The sequence below is a fragment of the Vicia villosa genome, unplaced genomic scaffold, assembly GCF_029867415.1.
Source record: "Vicia villosa cultivar HV-30 ecotype Madison, WI unplaced genomic scaffold, Vvil1.0 ctg.002147F_1_1, whole genome shotgun sequence".
Lineage (NCBI taxonomy): Eukaryota > Viridiplantae > Streptophyta > Magnoliopsida > Fabales > Fabaceae > Vicia > Vicia villosa.
In genome coordinates this window covers 373,364-396,776 of record NW_026705852.1, presented here as the reverse complement: position 1 = coordinate 396,776, position 23,413 = coordinate 373,364, and positions in this window count along the sequence as shown.

The window sequence follows — 23,413 nt, the reverse complement described above, 5'->3', positions numbered from 1 at the left end:
TTCTTTCCAGAAGAAAAAGGATCAAGATGTCAGCAATGTCTTGCACAAAATCAAGAAGAAATTTCAACCTCAAGTTGCAGCAATAACTCCGGTTGTTAACTCAGCGCCAGCTTATCAACCTCAGGTCTCGCAACAACAAATTCAACAAAGGTCGCAGCAACCTCAGCAGCAGGTTCGACCTCCAAATTACAACAATCGGGCTCCAAGGTATCCTGCCTTTGACCCAGTACCAATGCCGTATGCGGAATTATTTCCAACATTACTGGCAAAAGGACTCATTCAGACGAGGAGTCCTCCAAATCCTACAAACAGTTCCTCACCATGGTATAAGGCTGACCAATCTTGTCCCTATCATCAGGGGGCACCAGGTCACGATATTGAGAACTGTTTCAATTTCAAGATTGACGTCCAACGATTAGTAAAGAGCGGAATGCTATCCTTCAAAGATACTAGTCCAAACGTCCAAGCAAATCCTTTGCCGCAGCATAAAGAAGCTTCAGTAAATCTGATAGATCAACACCCTAACGTCATTCAAATCTACGACATTCGTCAGATAGGGGAAAATCTTGTCAAGATGCACGCTAAACAAGCTGGGTACGGCCATGTACCACCTCACAACTACTTCACATGCGATATTTGTCCAAAGAATAATCAAGGATGTGCCGTAGTTCAAGCTGCATTACAAGAACAAATGGACTTAGGATGGATTCAACATATCCGAGTCAGGACTGAACATGACATCAACATGGTTCAAGGATGTCCAGGAGAATACAAAATCTACAAAGTAGAAGATCTTGAAGGATCGGTAGTCAGGTTCCATAAAACTTTAAATGGACTTGCCTACTTTGGAACAGATTTCCACGCTTACAGTAGATGCATAATTTGTCGAAGAAATTCACAAGGATGTTTACGTGTTCGCAACGACATTCAAAAGCTGATGGATGACAATACCATTACTGTTCTTGCCAACAGAGAAGATGACGAAGTCTTTACCGTATCTCCTCAAATTAATTAAGTTGAACCAATGCAAGTCAAGTATGACAGCAGGAAGATAGCAGTTGCTCCGTTAGTCATCTACTTACCAGGTCCTGTACCGTATGAGTCCAGCAAGGCTATACCATACAAGTACAATGCTACATTCATTGAAAATGGTAAGGAAATACCATTACCGTCTGTTGTCAACATTGCTGATGTCAGTCAAGTCACCAGATGGACGAGTCTTCAACAGAACAACAGAAAATATGGAGAAACCTTCGGAGGAAGTACCACATAGGCAAGACAATCATCCGACCAATGCTGTTCAAGCGAAAGAAAATGATGAGATCTTAAAGTTAATCCAGAGGAGTGAATACAACATTGTAGATCAATTACTACATACTCCGTCTAGGATTTCTGTTCTTTCCCTGCTATTGAGTTCTGAAGCTCATAGGGAAGCTCTACAGAAAGTTTTGGAACAAGCTTTTGTAGAACCTAGCGTCACAATAAGCCAATTCAACAACATCGTTGCCAACATCTCCGTCGGAACTACCCTTAGTTTCTGTGACGAAGATCTTCCTGAAGAAGGAGTAGACCATAATCTTCCACTTCACATCTCAGTTGGCTGCATGGGTGATACACTCACAGGAGTCCTAATAGACAATGGGTCCTCTCTCAACGTCATGCCGAAATCAACATTGTCAAGATTATCTTTCGAAGATTACCCTCTAAGAAAAAGTCATGTCATCGTCAAAGCATTTGATGGATCAAGAAAGTCAGTTTTTGGAGAGGTAGATCTTCCCATAACTATTGGACCTCAGACGTTCAAAATCACTTTCCAAGTTATGGATATTCCAGCACAATACAGTTGTTTGCTAGGTCGCCCATGGATTCATGAGGCTGGGGCAATTACTTCAACACTTCATCAGAAACTGAAGTTCATAAGAAATGACAAATTGGTAACCGTATGTGGAGAACGAGCTCTGATCGTCAGCAACCTGTCATCATTCTCCGACATAGAACCAAAAGAAGTTGTTGGAACTAAATTCCAAGCACTTTCCTTGGACAAAGGAAAGGAGAAAGCAGCGTCTATTTCTTCCTACAGAGATGCAATCCAAGTTGTAATGGATGGCACTACCAGAGGTTGGGGGCACATTAATATTCCTACCAACAACAAGAACAGAACAGGAGTTGGATTCTTTCCAACATCATCAAAGACTATTTCAGGAATTGAGGTAGTTCTTCCCATTCAAGAAACTTTCCGCAGCGGAGGTTTTCTTCAACCTGTTCAACAAACAGTCAATACCATCGGTACGGAAAACACCGATGAAGAGGAATGGCTATCCTATCTTAACAAAGCAGGATACATATCCCTATCAGAGTCTGAATCACCTTGCTGTTATCCGACTAAGGGATCTGAAAGTAAGACTCGACCAAGCAATGACGAAGTTACAAACAGCTTCACCACCAGAAGTCATGATTCATCAGAAGAAGTTCCTCCTATCCCCGAAGAAACTTGGGATACATTAGGAGAACCAAGCGGAAAATTCGACTACATGGTGAAATACTCCGCTCCTGAAAGTTCAAGAATCTCTCTGGAAGATATTGTTCCAACTGGATGGAACAGTGATTTTGAGTACCTCTCTCAGCCAAAAGAGATGTATAACCCTTGCTATTCATCATCATCGACTAGTGAAATCATCATTGAGGATTGTATCCCCAAGTCACCTCCCGAGGCTACGGATCTAGAGTTCACATATCTAGTCAATGCCATCTTGGGAGAAGAGCAAGACCAAAATACAGAAGAGGATGATCTCGAAAGTGTCTCCGACAACGAGTCTCTCCATTCAGAAGATTGGAAGTTTCCTCAAAAGAAAGTCCGACATACTCCACTTGGAAATGGGTATGCTCACACCGCTCAGTCTGCTGAAGTAGAAGAAGATCGTCTGAGTGTTGCAAAGACAGTGGTTGGTAAATCAAGACCTACCACAGGCCAGCTTAAGCCTAAGGTTCCAGATTACTTAGTGCACAATGGGGTTCGCCACTACTGGACACCTGTTGAAGTTTCAACCGTTGTTCGCACTCCTAAGTAGGAACTTTCACCGTTATTTTATCCTCTCACCATAGCCCAGGGTGAAGAGATGTTTCATAGGGCTTTGCATTTTACTATTTCTTAGGAAAATGTCCCTCTTTGCTTCGCCCAAAGCAATAGAGTTTTGTTTTATAGGGTCTTTGTTTCAAGAAATGACTGTTAATAAATAAAAATGTCATTTTGTTCCTTCGTTAGTTTTTCCTTTTCTTTTTTCGGAAATTGGTAATCCTAAAAAACACCCTTAAAAAACATCAAGAATTTCATTAACTGCATACACCGAGTCTTCCCTCGTTGTCTAAATAAAACTTATCACACATATGAGATTAATCATAAAATACCCCGTTGAAACGTGCGACCGTATGACTTCTCCAAGCTTTGAGTTTCCTGTATTCGAGGCAGAGGAAGAAGAAGACGAAGAAATATCCAAGGAAATTTCACGATTACTTCAACAAAAGGAAGAGGCCATTCAGCCATACAATGAGCCTCTAGAGACCATTAACCTTGGTTCCGATGGAAACAGAAAAGAGGTTAAGATTGGAGCTTCGCTCAGTTCAGAGATCAGAGAGAGTTTGATACAACTGCTCAAAGAATTCTCAGATGTCTTCGCTTGGTCTTATCAAGATATGCCAGGGTTGGATACCAGTATAGTGGAGCATCACTTGCCATTAAAAGCAGAATGCCCTCCGGTCAAGCAAAAATTGAGAAGAACTCATCCGGAGATGGCCATGAAAATCAAAGAGGAAGTTCAAAAGCAGATCAACGCAGGTTTCCTCGTCACTTCAGAATACCCTCAGTGGTTAGCTAACATTGTTCCCGTTCCTAAGAAAGACGGAAAAGTCCGCATGTGCGTCGACTACAGAGATTTGAACAAAGCTAGCCCTAAGGATGATTTTCCTTTACCACATATTGATATGTTGGTAGACAGTACAGCAAAATCCAAAGTTTTCTCATTCATGGACGGATTTTCAGGATACAACCAAATCAAAATGGCACCTGAAGACATGGAGAAAACAGCTTTCATCACCCCCTGGGGCACGTTCTGCTATCGTGTTATGCCCTTTGGACTAAAGAACGCAGGGGCAACTTATCAAAGAGCCATGACTACGCTTTTCCACGACATGATGCATAAAGAAGTGGAAGTCTATGTGGACGACATGATTGCCAAATCAGAAAATGAAGAAGATCACATACAGAATCTGACAAAGTTATTTCAACGCTTACGGAAGTTTCAGCTTCGCCTGAACCCCAACAAGTGTACCTTTGGTGTCTACTCAGGAAAACTCCTTGGTTTCATTGTCAGCAAACGAGGAATTGAAGTAGATCCAGACAAAGTCAAGGCAATTCAAGAAATGCCTTCACCCAGAACCGAGAAACAAGTTAGAGGATTTCTTGGACGTCTGAATTACATCTCGAGATTCATATATCTCATGACTGCAACTTGCGCTCCTATTTTCAAACTTCTACGGAAAAATCAAAGTTGCGTCTGGACAGACGATTGTCAGAAAGCGTTCGACAGCATTAAGGAATATCTGCTCGAACCACCCATTTTGTCTCCTCCAGTGGAAGGAAGACCTTTGATAATGTACTTAACCGTCTTAGAAGACTCCATGGGTTGTGTCCTTGGACAGCAAGACGAGACAAAGAGAAAAGAGCATGCCATTTACTACCTAAGCAAGAAATTCACTGACTGTGAATCCCGCTACTCCATGCTCGAGAAGACGTGTTGTGCTCTGGCTTGGGCTGCCAAGCGTCTCCGCCAGTACATGATTCGACATACTACTTGTTTGATCTCTCATATGGATCCAATCAAGTACATCTTTGAGAAGCCTGCCTTAACCGGGAGAATTGCCCGTTGGCAGATGTTGTTATCAGAATATGACATTGAGTATCACGCACAGAAAGCCGTGAAAGGAAGCATTCTAGCTGAGCACCTGGCTCACCACCCACTCAATGGTCATGAATCAACCAGTTTCGACTTTCCAGACGAGGACGTCATGTACCTCAAGATGAAAGATTACGACGAGCCACTACCAGACGAAGGACCTGAGATAGGATCCCAGTGGGGCTTAATCTTTGACGGAGCTGTCGACGCTTATGGACGAGGAATTGGGGCAATCATTGTTACACCTCAGGGTACCCATATTCCATTTACTGCCAGATTAACTTTCAAGTGCATAAACAATGAGGCCGAATATGAAGCTTGCATCATGGGTCTCGAAGAAGCCGTAGATCTAAGAATTAAACACTTGGATGTATACGGAGATTCTGCTTTGGTCATTAATCAAATCAAAGGAGAATGGGAAATACGCCAACCAGGGCTAATTCCTTACAAAGACTACGCGAGAAGATTGTTACCATTCTTCGACAGGGTAGATTTTCATCACATTCCTCGCGAAGAAAACAACTTGGCTGATGCATTAGCCACACTCTCTTCCATGATTAGGATAAATCATTGGAATGACATTCCTCGGATCGATGTTATGCGCCTGGATAGGCCCGCTCATGTTTTCACAATAGAAGCAATCATCGACGACAAACCGTGGTATCACGACATCAAAAACTTTCTTCAGAGACAAGAGTACCCTCTTGGGGCGTCAAAGAAAGATAGAAAGACTTTGAGAAGGTTAGCTTGTAGATTCTTCCTGAATGAAGATGTTCTGTACAAGAGAAACTTCGACATGATTCTGCTCAGATGCGTTGACAGAAAAGAAGCAGAAGTACTCATGAGAGAAATACATGAAGGTTCCTTTGGTACTCACACCAATGGACACACCATGACAAGGAAAATACTGAGAGCAGGATATTATTGGCTGACGATGGAGTCAGATTGCTACCAGCACGCAAAGAGGTGTCACAAATGTCAAATCTACGCCGATAGAATTCATGTGCCACCATCTCTTCTCAACATACTCTCTTCCCCTTGGCCTTTCTCCATGTGGGGAATCGACATGATTGGAATGATCGAGCCAAAAGCGTCCAACGGACATCGCTTCATCTTGGTAGCTATAGACTATTTCACCAAATGGGTTGAAGCAGCTTCATATGCAAACGTTACAAGACAAGTTGTCGTCAGGTTTATCAAGAATCACATCATCTGTCGCTACGGCATTCCTAGCAAGATAATCACTGACAATGGGTCAAATTTGAATAACAAAATGATGAAGGAGCTTTGTGAAGAATTCAGGATTGAGCATCACAACTCATCTCCTTACAGACCAAAGATGAATGGAGCTGTAGAAGCAGCTAACAAAAACATCAAGAAAATCGTTCAGAAGATGGTCATCACTTACAAAGATTGGCATGAAATGCTCCCGTATGCTCTTCATGGTTACCGTACATCAGTACGTACTTCGACTGGAGCAACTCCTTTCTCCCTCGTATATGGCATGGAGGCAGTCCTACCTATAGAGGTTGAGATTCCATCAATGAGAGTCTTGATGGAGGCAAAATTAACAGAAGCCGAGTGGTGTCAAAGCAGATTCGATGAATTGAACTTAATCGAAGAAAAGCGCATGACAGCTTTATGCCACGGTCAGCTATATCAACAAAAAATGAAGAAAGCTTTCGACAAAAAGGTTCGACCTCGCACAATCAAAGAAAGCGACCTTGTACTCAAAAAGATTCAATCTTTTCTCACAGATTCAAGAGGGAAATGGACTCCCAATTATGACGGCCCCTACGTGGTCAAGAGAGCTTTCTCAGAAGGAGCCTTAATACTCACGACTATGGATGGAGAAGAATTCACCCGTCCTGTGAACGTCGACGCAGTCAAGAAATACTTCGCCTAAATAATTAAAAGAACAACTCGCTAAGTTGAAAACTCACAGAGAGCAGCTAAGGCAAAAAAGAGCGTCTCGGTGAATCGAAAAACCCGAAAGGGCGATTCAGGCAAAAGTTAGAGACATAAAAAATAAATAATCAATTCCGGTAGACTTAAAACCCGAAAGGGGTAGTTTACGCAAAAGTTAGGGATAGATGGCAAGTAACTGTGTTCAGGACAAACTTGATCATCCAAAAATCCATAGCGGAGTATTCATCAGCAGTAGGTCATCTTCTACGAAGCACGAATACAACGCAACTCGGAGTGGAAGGGAAAGATAACGGTCGTCACGTTTCATCGTAGCCCTTTTCCCGAAAAATTACCAATTTCCAACTTTGTAAATACTCCATGGAATCAAGCATTTGGCTGATTACCATTCCATATATAATAATTTGAGCCTTGTGCCTTTCTTTGCAAATATAGTCTTATTCAGTTTCTTGAAATGCATTTTAAGTTTAAACAGTCATTTTCTTGAAACAAATGTTTTCATAAAATAAAATGAATTTACTTGCAAAAAAAAGGTGAAATTTCTTTCTGAGGTTTACAAACAATAGGAAGAATGCAAACAGTTGCTCCGAGAACGGTTGAGACTCCGGGAACCAAGATTTCCCCATGAGGTCGCTTTGCGAACATTTCCCGATGACAGATCTTCACTTCAATTCATATTACTCACTTCGGACAGCGGACAACTGATAACCAGGTATTCCCGACAGAGTTCGAACTACAAGAAGAGGACATCTTCTGATCAACAAGATTCAAGTCGTATCATAGGATTTTACATCCGCGACAATTCTATTCACTTTCACTTTACATTTTATATGTGTCATAATATTCATGCATACATTATAACTGCATAGTCGAGTCAGGCTTTGATCATGTGAATGCCCGAGTCATTAAAGCATATACTTAAGATCCCCCTGCAAAGTTGTGAATGGGTTTTTCTTCTTCATAAAGAAGGTTCATACACCCAAATTCCCCAAGCAAGTCAACAAATGGTAGTCTCCCTCAAAGAGATAGTTTGTTCACTTTTGGAATTCCCCAACTGAGAATCTCCTGCAGAGCGACGCTCGACAATCTTCTTCAAATAAGATAGTTTGTTTCGCATTTTGGAATTCCCCACAGGGTCGATGAGCGGTTCTCTTCTCCAAGAAGTGTGGATTCCCCGACATAATTGATAAGTGGTAGTTTTTCCTCCTGGAAAACAGTTTGGTATTTCCCCAGCAGGGTCAAGAGATGTCACTCTTCGTCAAAGGAAACAGTTTGGTATTTCCCCAGCAGGGTCAAGAGATGCCACTTTGCGTCAAAGAAAATAATTGGGAATCTCCCCAGCAGATCGACAAATGATCCCCAGCGAAGTCAGTGAGTGGCAGTCTCTTTCGGCAAAAGACAGTTCACTCACTTTTTCGGACAAAAATAACGAATAGCAGCCTTCTTCATGAAGACAGTTCGTTTCGCTTAAAGATTCCTCAACAAAGTCACCAAATGGCAGTCTCTTTCATCAGAAGACAGTTTGCTCACTTTCTTTCACGACAGGATCAACAAATGGCAGTCTCTCCCAGTAGAAGACGGTTTGTTCCCCTAGCAATTGGCAAATGGCAGTCTTTCCCCAAGGAAAGACAGTTTGTCTGTTAAACATTCAAGAGATCGACAAATGGCAGTTTCTTTAAACAATTTGTCTGTTTCTGGGATGTTTCATCCCCTTCAGAGTTGACAAATGGCAGTTTTCCTCCTAGGAAAACAGTTTGTTAATTCCCCTCAGAGTCGACAAATGGCAGTTTTCCTCTTAAGAAAAACGGTTGTTGATTCCCTGGCATGAGTCGACAAATGGCAGTTTTCCTCTTAAGAAAAATAGTTTGTTGATTCCCCGGCATGAGTCGACAAATGGAAGTTTTTCCTCTTAGGAAAACAGTTTGTTGATTCCCTGGCATAAGTCGGTGAATGTTGGTTTTTACCCCGAAAACAGTTCGTCCGCTTTCAAGCAAAGTCATTAGCCCCTCAAAAGATCATGAGGCCATATGACATTCTTTCAAAGACGTTAAGTCAAAAGGGAAGATGGTGAAGTTTCTCTACTACCATCAAATTGCGTCTCATCTCCAAGTGCTGATGAGAAGTTTGGTGAGGAAACAAACCTTTGAAGTTTCTTTACTACCATCAAATGGCGTCTCATCTCCAAGTGCTGATGAGAAGTTTGGTGAGGAAACAAACCTTTGAAGTTTCTTTACTACCATCAAATGGCATCTCATCTCCAAGTGCTGATGAGAAGTTTGATGAGGAAACAAACCTTTGGAAATTTTCTCTTTATCTGAGATATTGTCCAAACACGGCTGAGACCAGTTTCGAGATATGGACATCCGAAACAAGGGGGAGGTTGTTTACCTTTTTCTAAGTGTCAACACTTAGTTAAAGAAGATGGATTGAGCATTCTACACTGCCATCCATTCACCAGAGTCCACATCAAGTATTTCTACAGGAGTTTGTCTCCTCATCCCCCGCCAAGTGCGACAACGGGATCAAGTCATGCAAGGATTTTATCAATTACAACATCTCAGGAGCGCCCAAAATACGGGCATTCTTTGATAGTTAAGTCTCTTTCACGCAGGAGAGATCGAGATATCAATCTCTCTCCCTCCAGATAAAAGAAACTTAAATAGGGGCATCTGTCATACCCTAATTTTTGACCCCCCTGAGATGACATATCTTCAGGATTTTCATCAGGTCAAAGCAAGTACCCAGAGCAGTCACTTCTTCATTTGGCATTTAATCAAGGATGTTCAAAGACAAGAAAACTCAGGCAAAGGATCAATCAGTAGAAGGATTAGTCTCTAACATAATCATAGGACTCAAGAGCTTCATTTTTTCACCTATGATTGATTAGACACCCAGTCCTCTGAGTACAGATTTACTCAGGTCACCAGACTAGGGTTTTTGAGCCTATCAAGGACTGAAATCAGGGATCACCTTTGGGAAACCCTAAAAAGCTCCAGAACATCTATTAAAGACTTCAATCATCTTCAAATGATCCATACAATAAGATCCACTGGACATCACACCTCAATTCAAGATCCACAGTCACCAATTTCATCTGGTCGACAATTAGGGTTTTTAACCTAATTCATCTGGATAGTTGACTTTTAATCAGAGCATGGATCCAAAACTCAAGACATGATGCAAGAACCTCTGCTACCTCAATATAACCCATTTACATCACTCATTTGAGGAGAAGATCTTAATTCCACACAAAAGTCCAAAATCTCACCTTATCTGGAAAAAGTCAACTGTATGGGATCACCTTTGACTTTTAAGATTTTTGGTCAAACCATGACTTTCAAGGATCAATATCATCAATATATGGATATTAAAGTCATTTGACCAAAGAAATTCAAGAAGAATCTTCAAGGAGCAAAAAGTCGGGAATTAGGGTTTTTGAGGGCATTGTGGGAACTCAAAATTTCACCTACACAACTCAAAAAACTTCCAACATGAAAGCTGTAGATCTTGCAAAATAAAACAACATCTTACAATGGAACTTTTTTCAAAAGATCAATCATTTAAGAGATTTGGAAATTTTGAAGTTTTAGGTCATAAACACTTAGAAAATTTTCTAAGTGTTTTTAACCTAGTTTTCTTCCAACTTTGGCCTCATTTTTCACAAATTTGCCAAAGGATTCTGAAGGAACTATAAACTAATGATTTGAAGTAGATGTTTAGGGCTTTCCAAATTGTGTTCAACCTTCTCCAAATTCATTTTGAGCTAAGAGTTATGCTTGTTCAAAGTTGGCCTCATGAAGTGAAATTATAAGTCATGTACAATTTGAAACTTTGCAATTTTGTGCATTTTGCTTCACTAAGTGATGCTACACGACCTATAATGCATCTGAAAACATGCCATGCATCCAAATTCATCATTGCATAAGGATTAGAGAAGATTCCCAAAAACAAAGGCATGTGATTATGTAATGATTGCATTTTTGAATTTATGGCAAATGATGAATCATCAAGGGATTTTGTTCTAAGCCAATTAGAACTCTCCTCTGAATCAGAAATGTTCCCTTAGATCATACAAGATCAATGGTTGAGGAAGCTAGCCCGAAAATGCATCATTGCATTTAGGATCTTTCAAATTTTCTTCTTGGCTAAGAAACCAAACTCACTACACTAAGCAAGCTTGCTATGTTCAATTGCTCTGAGCCATTTGCCTATAAATAGAGGGCTCTTCCTCATTCAGAAAACACACCAAAGCAACATAATTCTTGCTTTCTCTCTTCTTTCTTCATACTTAAGGTTTTCAAAGGTTCTTTGGCAAGAAGACTTGGATTCTTCAAACCAGAGCTCTTCCTTTGGAATTAAGTATTCAAACACCTTAGGGGAGTCATTTAGAGGTGATCCAAACCTCTGAAACACTTCTGGGCGTGAAGAATCATCATCTTCACCTCTCACTTGGAGCTGTTGCAGTTGGGGTCGAGCAAGAAGTTCTGGGCACTTTCAGTCCAAGCCAGGCATCTCAACACCTTCCAAAGGAGTCATTGAAGCTATCTGGATCGTTACAACAGTTCTGTAACACCTTTTGATCAGAGCCAAATCTTCATTTTTTAGGTAAGTTTCAAAAGCTTCAAACTCTATAATTCACGCATGATAAATTTAAAATGAAGTTACCAGTTGGTTTCTGCACCTTCATAGATCATTAGCCCTCAATCAATTGCATCAAATCATGCATATATAGTATTTCATGTTTAATTCCAGTTTTAGGGTTCTTAGTGTTCATGCTTGCGAATTTTATGTTATACTGAAAATAAATAAAATTAAAGGACACCATCATAATCCTCGTCCAAAAACGAGCAAAATCCATCTTTACATCTTTAAGTTTGGTTGAGAAACGAAGGAGATAGCAAATTCAAAAAAATTGAAGCTTGAGGTTGAAGATGAAGATGGTGGCGCCATTTTTTGAATTTCCCAGATTTGAGTTTATTTTATTTTGAATGATGGGTGTGTTATCTACGAATTCATCGTAGTGTCCCAATGGTTACAGCGCGCGTCCAAAAGCCTTGCCTTGCCTTAGGTCTGGGGTTCGATCCCCCCCTCAGACCTTTTGTTCATTTTATTTTTCCAATTCATTTAATGCCTTGCTTTCACATATAATCATGTGGGCTCTTTCCTTAAGCAGGCCACGCGCGTGGCCCAGTTGGTATTTGTTTTGTTTGGTAACCTATAGGGCGTGGGTTCAACCCTTGGCAAGACCAAACCCCTTTTTTTTAACACTATTTTCTTTCATTTTGTTTTATAACTTCACATAATTAAATCACCCATCAATTTAAATCATTTTCTATTCATTTTTCACACACTTATCATTTAATATATCTATTTTATGAATAACCCAAAAAATCACAAAAATATTATTTATTTGATATATATATCTTTAGGTTTAAAGTAACACATTTTTAAGTATTTTAAAATACTTTAAATATAGTTTTCTCTTGATTTTCAAAACCTAATCTCTTGTAAATATTTTTGTGATAAAACCCTAATCATGTAGGTCTTAATTAGGTATAGACTTTGTCTAAACCCTAATTAAGTTGACTTTTTGTCAATTTTCAAAACTGTTTTCACAACAGTAATCATTTCAAATTACAAATCATTTTCAACTGTTTCTCATAACAGTGAATCATTTTCAAGTGGGCCTCTAATAGAGTGTAAGTCCCAACACCTTCTTTCTTTTCATAGTTTGTTTTCAAAAACTGTATTTTCAAAATCTTCTTTCTGTTTTCAAAACATTCTTCTGGTATTTGAAGGGCATTATTCCCGGTGAAACTCTTCAGATACCTATGTGACCTATGTCCATCTTCACTTCTTCTGTTTTCAAAAAAACATTAACTGTTTATCATATATATTCAATTGTTATCCATCAACTGTTGGTGAGGCTTTGTACATACTTCTTCAAAGGCCTCCACTCCATCCAGGTTAGGCTTTACAAGCTTTCAATTTACAGTCTTTATTTAAATTACTGTCAAATATAGAACTGTGCATATATATATATATATATATATATATATATATATATATATATATATATATATATATATTAGAACTACGTTTGGGCATAAACCCTAGGACAGTTAAACTATATATATATTATAGGAATATGACCTAGGATTGAGAATGTCTTCCCGGTGAAGGCTCTTTCCTAATTAGAGATCTGTAGTTCAAACCCCCAAGATGAATTATTCCCGGTGAAACATCTTGGCAAAAACCTTAGAATCCAAAAAATAGGACACATCCACCCAAAGAGGAATTATTCCCGGTGAAACCTCTTACCCATTTGCTTAAAGCCAAAATAAGTTCAAAACCACATAGCTTTCTCTTGTGCTATAACAAGGACCCTCGATGACCCTCGATTAGCCTCCTCTTGGGCTTTGTACAAGGACCCACAGGCTTCTTAAAAGCATTTCCAGCTTCCTCTTGAGCTTGTATACAAGGACCCATCAGGTCTCTTATAAACATAGGAACAGGTCTTTAGTCACCTTTTAACATACCCTGGTGAGTTTCTTCCAATTTAAACCAGACTTTAAACAAGCTAAGTTTGTCTCAATTTTACATTGAGTACACCTTTTGGAATGAGAGACATGGACAGTCTCTGTCACCCTTATCTTCATTAATTTTCCTTAGCAGAGTCTAGGATCCATGTTTGCTTATCCTCAGCAAGTGTCAGCCTTCATCTTGGGCTTTAAACAAGAAGTCTCATTAGATAATCTTTCTGCCATCATCTTAATAAAAACCCCTGGAAAGGGTTAGCCTCCACACATTCTTTCATTTTAACAAAAACCCCTGGAAAGGGTTAGCCTCCAAAATCACTTCTTCAAAAACCAAAGATTCATTTCTCTTAGGAGATAATTTCCCCAAAAGAGTCCAAAACCCCTAGAAAGGGTTAGCTTCCAAAAATCAGTCTTTTAACAGACAATTTCTCCAGCTGAGTCAAAATCCCTGGAAAGGGTTAGCTTCCAAAAAAAAAATCAGTCTTTTAATAAATAAATCCTTCAATAGAGTCAAAATCCAACAAAAACAGTTAGCCTCAACCTTGGGCTTCATACAAGGCACCAAAACAATAAAACTCCCTGTTAATAGTCAGCCTCAACCTTGGGCATTGTACAAGGCAGATAATAGAGTCTCCCCTAGTGAGTCCTTCATTGTTCAGTAGCCACAACCTTGGGCTTTGTACAAGGCAGATAAACCATATTTCATGTGTCAAAGATTCCTAACATCTAGGATCTTTTCCCATAGAGTCATCCATACTCAGTTTATTTAAGAGTCCGCCACAACCTTGGGCTTCATACAAGGCAGAAAATAATATTTCCCCTAGTTAGAGTCAGCCTCAATTCTGGGCTTTGTACAGAACACCAAATAAAACCCATCAAAATAGATTTTCCCTAAGTAGAGTCAGCCTCAATTCTGGGCTTTGTACAGAACACCAAAATTCCTTGTAATTAATCCCCAGTGGAGTTTTCTCCCAGAATCATAATAATAATCAATCAATCAAAAAGCCTCAAGCTTGGGCCTCATACAAGCCAGCTAAAAATCAAATCTTTTATACAGTAGATAGACATAGCTTATCTCTATAGAGAGATCTTTCTTCTATCTCACCACATTCAAACAAACAAACATTACACATTTCAATTTCAATCAAGTCTCCCATTTAGGATTTTGAAAGGCATGAGCTGGCAGTAAAACCCAGACATGTGGTAACTTTCCCTAATTGGGACGAGCATCTTTCTTTCATTCAAGAGATACTAGCATACTTGCAAACACACAAGTAAGGTCAATCTCTTAATGAAATGAATCCAGTTATTCTGCCACTCTTTTAAAATGTTTGTGGTGGAATAGTAGAAATACCTCTCTATAAAGATGACTTCATGTCTCTTTACTGTAAACAGAGATTTAATTCAAAGCTTCAACCTTGAGCTTCAAGCAAGGCACCAAAAAAATAATTAATTTCCCTAGTTAGTTCCCCGAACTACATTAAGCTCTGACTTCCACTAGGGATATGTAGGCATGAGGTTCACAAGGAATCTCAGCGAGCTAATAAAATACCAAAAATAGTCAGTCAGTCTGTCTGTCTTTCTTTTATTCAATTCAATTCCTTCTCCTAATACAAAGGAGAAACTTTCCCAATAATCATTAGCAGCACAAACACATTTTAGACACAGAGAAGGTTCATGTAGAGTACTACAGATATGTAGGGTGTTTAAACACTTCCCTATGTATAACCGACCTCCCGGACTCCAGAATTTCTAGTCTAGGTGAATCCCCACACTTAGCAAACTCCTAGGGTTTAGTTGAGATTATTTTTTCCCTTTCCTACTTGTAGGACAATAAGAAAGTTCGTGTGATATCGTAGGAAGAACTGAAATAAAATTCATCCCACCATGGGCGCATTCTCCTTCCAAATTTTGCGTGAAGGGTCTAGCGTGCCGTCCTCCCAAGTGAAACGGGGAGGTAAAAAAAACGACAACCACAGTAACCCAATTAGTTCAGAGAACTCTTCCAAAGTGGGTACCAACTGGTAATCAGGAAATGTAGAACAATGATGTTCGGGATCAAAGAATTGGAACAGGACCCGTATCATGTCTTCTTCAAATTTTGAGGTAACCAAATGGAGTAGGTGACCATGCTTTTCGGTGAACTGAGCATTCCTGGGAAATTCTGATATTAAGTCCTTTAGTTCGGATGGTACTGCTGAGATGTTGATTCGGATGTAATCTCTGGTAGCGGGACCCATTACCTGCAATAACAGAACAAAGGTAAACTCTTTGATCCTTGAAATGATTAGTGAGAAAATGATATGCTTATGATAATTATGATGTCATGATGTCAAACATGTGGCAAACACAAACAAATTAAACAATAGCCTTAGGTTTAAAGGCTTGCATGAAGTTCATAGGTGATACCCTCCCCAAAAACCTGTCCTAGAATAGTATTCGGGTTCTATGATCCTTGGAGACAACATCTCAATACGGCGCTCGGACGGCCGATCAAAATATTCCTCGAGGATAACTAACTTCGATCAATTTCAAAGCTATCCACTTAATAGGCCACAAGTCAAGTTCAACTAAAGGGTTATAAGACAAATTAGTGTTTAATGACATTTCGGAAGCCTAACATACTCCTTGATCGTTTTCAAGGGACATCAGTATAAACCAAAGTGTCGCACTAATGGTGACTACCAGATCAACCGTATCGGTACATGCCGTACAGTTTCCTTGGTCTATTGTCACATACTTAAGGTATCTCGAGATTCGGGTTAGAATCTTTCACACAAGCAAATACCCAAACAAACCTTTGAAAAATAGATCAATCAAGACAAGCAATTGAAAACATCGAAGTGATCTAAACTCTAAAGGTAACCCCTTTTGAAAACATTTTGTTTTTAGAAAGTAGTTCCCCAGCAGAGTCGCCAGTTCTGTCATGCACTCGGTTTTTTACCATACCTCTCGTGTGAGAGATACACGAACTGACACTCTTCTCTTTTTGCTTTTGTGTTTTTGAAAATCAGAGAGTCGCCACCGACTTTTATTTTATCCAATTAAGGAAAGGTTTATAAAAGAAACAGAAAAAGACCTTTAAGAAATTCTGGGTAAGGGGTTGGTTATACAAAGGGAAGGTATTAGCACCCTTTGTATCCATAGTTATCTATGGGCTCTTAATTTGCTTAGCTCACTTATTTTGAATCATTTTTCTCTTGCCTTGAAATGCTTGTATGTGGTTTCAAATACTTTTGCAAATTGATTTTGTAATGATCCTTGTGCGGATATATACAAAGTGTTTTATCTTTCAAAAGATGTTTTGAAAAAAAGAACGTTAACTTCGTAATGATCCTTGTTTGGATATATACCAAGTATTGTCTTTTTTTTGAAAGTTTTATTTTGAAAAACAACGGTATATGAGTCATTTGTTTGTTTTGATTTGAGCAAGCAAATTAGGAGGTCTACCCTAAGTTATAAGCTCTTTTCCTATTTCCTTTAGAAAATTCTCCTTTCACCGGATGTAAACGAAAGTTCGATTTTGCATTTGAAACAGTAGAATTGGATTTTTGATTTTTGAAAAGAGTAAAAGAGGGATTACCCTAAGAGGTGCAAGTGTGATTGTGTTTTGATTCAGATATTTTATCTTTGAAGTTAGTGACCTAACGCTTCAATTTTTTATCTTTGACATACACGCAATTTTATATGTGCTGGAATTAAAATGCGGAAATGTAAAATGCGGAAAATAAATCTACGCTATTACATCGATTGTGCGGGAAATGTAAACTACGCTATTTACATGAATTTGACAACCTATACACTTGATCTAAGAATTTAAATTGCAATAAGATAAAAGAAATATTTTTGGATTTTTGATGACTGATTTTAATTAGAATTAATACATGATTAATTTAAGTAAAATGAGAAAAAAGGTAGAAATAAAATTTAAACCTAAAAATTAAGTTTGAAATATGTTCAAAATGTTTGTCAATTAATTTCAAAGCAAAACTAATTTTTTTGGAATTTTTGAAATTATTAAGTTAATTAATACATAATTATGCAAATAATTATACAAATAATTAAAACTTAAAGAGAAAATTATCCTAAATATGTACAAAATTAGCTTATAATATATAAACTATATTTAATATAAAGAACAAATTTTTTATGATTTTTTTATTAGTTGAAAATAATTAAAAAGTAAATATATAAATATATACTAATTAATTATACAAAATATTTCAATCTTTAAGAAAAATAAAATATTTTTATGGAAAAAAAATAATTAAGCATTTTATCAAATTAATGGTAAAAAGAAAATATTTTTTATGTTTTTTGATTGGTTGATTTTAAATTAAATGCAAAAAAAAAACTAAAATTATTAGTTAAATATGCTGGGGGTGTATTAAGTAAATCTGGAAAAGAACTGATTTTAGTTCAAGAGGTGCGTTTGGGCCAGAAACCAGGGGTGTGGAAATCAATTCGTGCAAGGCCCAGTTCAATTATTTCTCTTTTTTTTCTTTCTGAATTTAAGTTATGTGGGGCCCATGTTTTAAACCAGAGCCAATCATGTTTTAACGTTTTGCCACGCAAGCCTTTGATATTTTGACCGGCCAATGGGAGAGAGGGAAGAAGCCACGCATGCCAGTCAACCATGCCCTGGACTTGCTGACCGCCGGAATAGTGATTCCGGTCATCTTCTCCGGCTAGGGCATCCTTCAACTGCAAAAAATACGTTAGATAAACACCAAATGAAGACCCTACCCCCCTAAATCGAGGTCTGGGAATCCAATGGTGAGGTTAGTTTGGACTGAAAGTGCGTGGTTCAAGAGATTCGAAGAGGAACATGAACTCACGGTTGACAATGGCAACCTATGTTCTGGACGTTAGAACTCTCATGCTAGGGTTCAAACCTGATCTAATGATCACTATAAACTCAACCATAACCATTAGACATGATAACAACGCATAAATAGAGAGTTTGAAATCAATGAAAGTTTACCAAATCGAAGAGTGAGAGAGCTCGAGTTTCAGGCCCTTATGAACTTGGCTATTGATCTAAACCTACTCAAACAAGTCCCAGGAGATGATTTATGGACTTAGTTTGCTTTGAAACTAGCTACAAATTCAAATACGAAATTTAAAGTTTCTTTGAATTTTCTTTGAAATATGAAGTGAACTTATGCTATATCTTTGCTATATTTTCGTGTGTGTTACATTGATGAAGCATACCACTTCATTTATAAGCTAAGAAGTGCTTAAAATCTAAGCCAAGAAGCATTGATTGCTTTGTTGAAACTTTGATTTTTAAATATTAAAAATCTTTGAATTGTTGACTAAAGCTTGCTCTTCTTCACTTCTCTTGCTCTTAGCCTCCTTTGTACTTCCTCTTGATGCAGAAAATAAGCTATCTTGATGACTCATGCAAGAGACAAAGCCTTGGATAAGAATCTTGCATCATTTCTTTTTCACTTTAACTTTAAATGTGATAAAATTAAATCAAAAAAGAAACAAAAAATGCTATGGGACTTGGCTTGGTCGTGGGAGGCCCTTCACATTATGGGGAACATGTTTGGATCATGAAAACTTGGCCCCTTTTGGAAAAAAAACATTTTTGATCAATGTTGATTTCATGCATTTTCCCAAAAAATGGCCAACTTCAACAAGGCATAAATCCCTCAATTTTTATCATATGAAGGAGTTCTTGTACTTTTTGGAAACCTCAAAGAGTCCTCTAACCAATATCTTTGGTCTCATATCAAAATGATTTTCCATGCTCCTTGTGTGTCCTTTTGAAAAAAGTGACTTTTTGTTGACTTTGAAAATGACCTGTAATGTCTTGGTTCATATTTTTCAAATAGTGAATCTAATGACCATGGGACCAATTGCATTTGAAAGATAATTGAATTTCCTTCAAAATAAGCTTTGGTTTGAATTTTTTGGATGAAGGATGAGAGAGTTGTGACCAGTCAAAGTTCAGTTGACTTTTTAGGAGAAAACCCTAATTTTGAAACTTAGGGTTTTGTTGATTTTTGATCTTTCCTTGATGAATTATGATCAACCAATGATCAAATGATGAATCTTTTGACAAAATCTGGATGTTGACAAAAAATTTCATTTTTGACTGTCTGTTGACTTTTTGGTCAAACGGGTCGTCTGTTGACTGTTTGAGCTACTGACTGTGCGTCTGAGTGAATTGAAGTTTGAAAATTTTGTATGGTGGTACTTTGAGATATATGGAGGTCCATGAAATCCATTTGAGGTCTCAAAAACTTGTTCTCCTGAAAAAACAAGAAACCCTAGTCAGGGACTGTTTGTGTAGGAGACAGTTAAGCGTACCTGATTTTTGTGCAGTGTTGAGTCTCTGTTAATCATGTGATATTCAGAAGACTTCTAGAACAAAAATCTTGGAATTTTGAAATGCAAAAGATTGATTTGATTGATGGTACAAAACACGGAGAATTGCATTGTCAGCGGGTTTGACTGTCAACTGGTTGTCCGGGTATTAATGTAGCAGTTAGAGTGAAAATTCAACAGTCAAAGTTAATTTTTTTCTTTTTGTTTTTTGTTGTGTTAATAGTGAAAATTTATTTACATGAGTTGTTAGAAAAACACAGACATAATAAATAAATAATATATACTGTATGCGAGCAAAATTACCGATAATAACCCTGAAAAACATTTAATGCATAGAAAAATAAATATTTAACTGGCAGAAAACACACAAAATATTATCTTAATAATTAAACAACAGTACGACAGATAGTACGACATTTAAATATTACATACTACAATGAACAGTACGACGAGTGAACGGTACGTTATTAAAAAATAAAAGATACGACAAATTTTAAGAATGACGATTAATAACCCATGCTACAAATAATAACATATAAATGATTGGGAGTGTAAACATCCCATGTCCGCATTTTTCAGGACTATGCAGACAGAAGAAGGACATTATTACCACCACGACGGCGACGACCATAAGAAAACACGTTTCCATCCGCTTCGCCATTTTGACGGGGAAGAAGAGAGAATGAATATGAAGTAGAAATTTGAGAGATGAGTTAGAATTTGATGTGAGATTTTATGGAAAGAATGAGAGATATTTATAGAATGAAAAGAAGGATAGAGACGTTGGGGAATGAAGTGATTCTGTACAAAAAAGGAAAATTTGAGTGGAAGTAGGATTTGAAAGAAAGTGTATGGTAGGGTTTGAAAAAAGAGATGTATAGAATAAAGTTAGGATTTGATTTTGAAAGAAAGAGATTTTGGAAAATAATAGAATATAGTAAAAAAATTAGTGGGAAACAAAAGTTAATAATAATTTACTTGTTACCAGTACAGTCTAAATCCCCGGACTTTGCGCCTGCAAAAAGATTTAATTTTGTACCAATTGCGTCAGTATTATTTATCTGTAAATAAATCTCAAATAAATAGCGTGTGTGAAAGGATAAACAGTACTTGGCGTTTGTGTAAGAATAAATTCAACAGCGAGACAAAATACTGTACAAGAAAAATTCTAAAAACCAAGTATTTCATAAATCAGGATATTTATGGAATAAAAATCCAAGATTATGAAATTCCCAATTTTTAGACAGAAGTCTGTTGCCTTCTTTTTTTGAAAAAAGATGCGGGCAAATTTTGGGGTATAACACATGGTATCATGATCTATCTCTTGGAGAGATTCTTTGATCCTCATTCATCTTCTTCCTCAAGCATCTTAAGCGCTTTCGTTTTCCTTTTTCTTTTGCTCTTTCGTCCTCAAGATCCTTGCTTTTCGTTGCATCTTCACTGATTTCTAAAGTTTCTCACTGAAACTTTGCGTTTTCTTCTTTGTTTTCCAAAGTTTCTTATTGAAACATTGTACTTACTCGGTCCTAACACCACCTTCCATTGATTTTTCTCCGCTCTGATTCTTCTTTCAACAAGCCACCTAAATCTCAACCACTGGCGCAAACTGATTCTCCTCTATACGTTCACCTGAGCGATGGCCCTAACTCTGTCACCATTGCATCCAAACTATATGGTAACAATAATGATATTTGGAGCCGATCAATGTTTCGAGCACTTGGCGCCAAGAACAAGCTTGCCATCATTGATGGGTCCATGGAGATTCCAGAGTTTGATTATTTGAACTGTGCATCATGGAAATTATGCAACCATTTGGTACATTCTTGGTTAATCAATGTTGTTTCTGATTCTATTGCTCAAACTATTGCTTTCCATGAAAATTCTATTGACGTGTGGAATGATATCAAAGAAATATTTTCCCAGACTGATCGTGTTCGCATAACTCATTTGTGTTTCCAGTTGAAAAACATGAAATAAGGTTCCAAAATCGTGCTTGAGTATTTCATTGAAATGAAAGCTCTTTGGGATGAAATCAATGCCTATCATCCTATTCCTTCATGTACCTTCCCTCATCCGTGTAGATGTGAAGCCATGAGGTATGCAAGACAATACATCCTTGAAGACCAATTCATTTAGTTTCTCACTGGATTAAACGATCAATTTTCGGTAGTTAAAACTCAAGATTTGCTTATCGAATGTTCACCATCTATCAATAAAGTATACTCTTTAGTGGCTCAAGAAGAAAGCAATTGCAACTCTACACCAGTTTTGGAGGATCCTATACTTGCCAAAGCTTATGATTCAAAGAAAGCCCTTAGTCGAGGTAAAGGTACCAATCATGGTAGAGGGAATTCAAGGTATTGTACACATTGCCACAAGTATGGCCACACTGTGGAATTCTGCTATCAAAAGCATGGACATCCAAATATAAACAAATCACATTCTTTCAGCAGCAACAACATTGAGTCCCAATCCAGTGCTTCTGAGGTTAATCAACAAGAAGATACTAATCCCGGTCTCACTCAAGAGAGGTATGATCAGCTCATGACCTTACTTCAACAAGAAAACTTGATTCCTTCAGCAGGTCTTGAAAAATAGCTCAAGCACCAACCAAATCCATACTTCTATCTTTGCTCATACTGATCATTCATCAGATGAGATTCACCAATCAGGTATCCCAAGTATCATTTCTTGTTCTGTGAGTTATAATAAGGTTGTTTGGCTTCTTGATTCTGGAGCAAATGATCACATTTGTTCCTCTATATCTTACTTTACTACCTTTTATCGAATTAAACCTATTAAAGTACATTTACCAAATGGAAACTCTGTATAGTTAGTCATGCTGGCAATGTTCAGTTTTCACCTCAATTATATATCACAAATGTACTTTACTCACCCGAATTTCGATTAAACCTTATTTATGTATCAAAATTGTGTCAATATCTAAATTGTCAACTTACACTTACTGCCTTGCAACCAAAAACACTGTTAACATATTAGATGTTTTCTCTTGTAATACCACCATCCCTCCTTCTTCTCTATGGCACTTTAGACTAGGCCACTTGTCCAGTGATAGATTGTTTAAGATGACACAATTGTACCCAAATATTTCCCATAATTATGCCATTTTGCCAAGAAAAAGAAATTTCCCTTTCAAATTAGCACATCTCATGCTTTATCAAAATATGAATTATTGCATTTTGATATTTGGGGGCCTATGTCCATTCAATCTGTTCATGGTCACAAATACTTACTCACCATTCTAGATGACCATAGCAGATTCACATGGATTATTTGTCTCAAAACCAAAGCTGATGTTGTCCCTTGTGTCAAAGAGTTCATCATCATGATTGAAAATCAACACATATCACACCTAAAATTGTCAGACCCGACAATGGCTCTGAGTTTATTATGCCACAATTCTATAATTCAAAGGGTATCCAACACCAGAGATCATGTGTTGAGACACCTCAACAAAATGGTCGTGTCGAAAGAAAACACCAGCATATACTTAACATAGGTAGATCATTACTTTACCAATCTAAACTACCAAGACATTTCTGGTCCTATGCCCTTCAACATATTTTTTTCCTCATGAATAGGATCCCTTCACCCTTACTCAACCAGAAATCACCTTATCACATTCTTTATGACCAACTA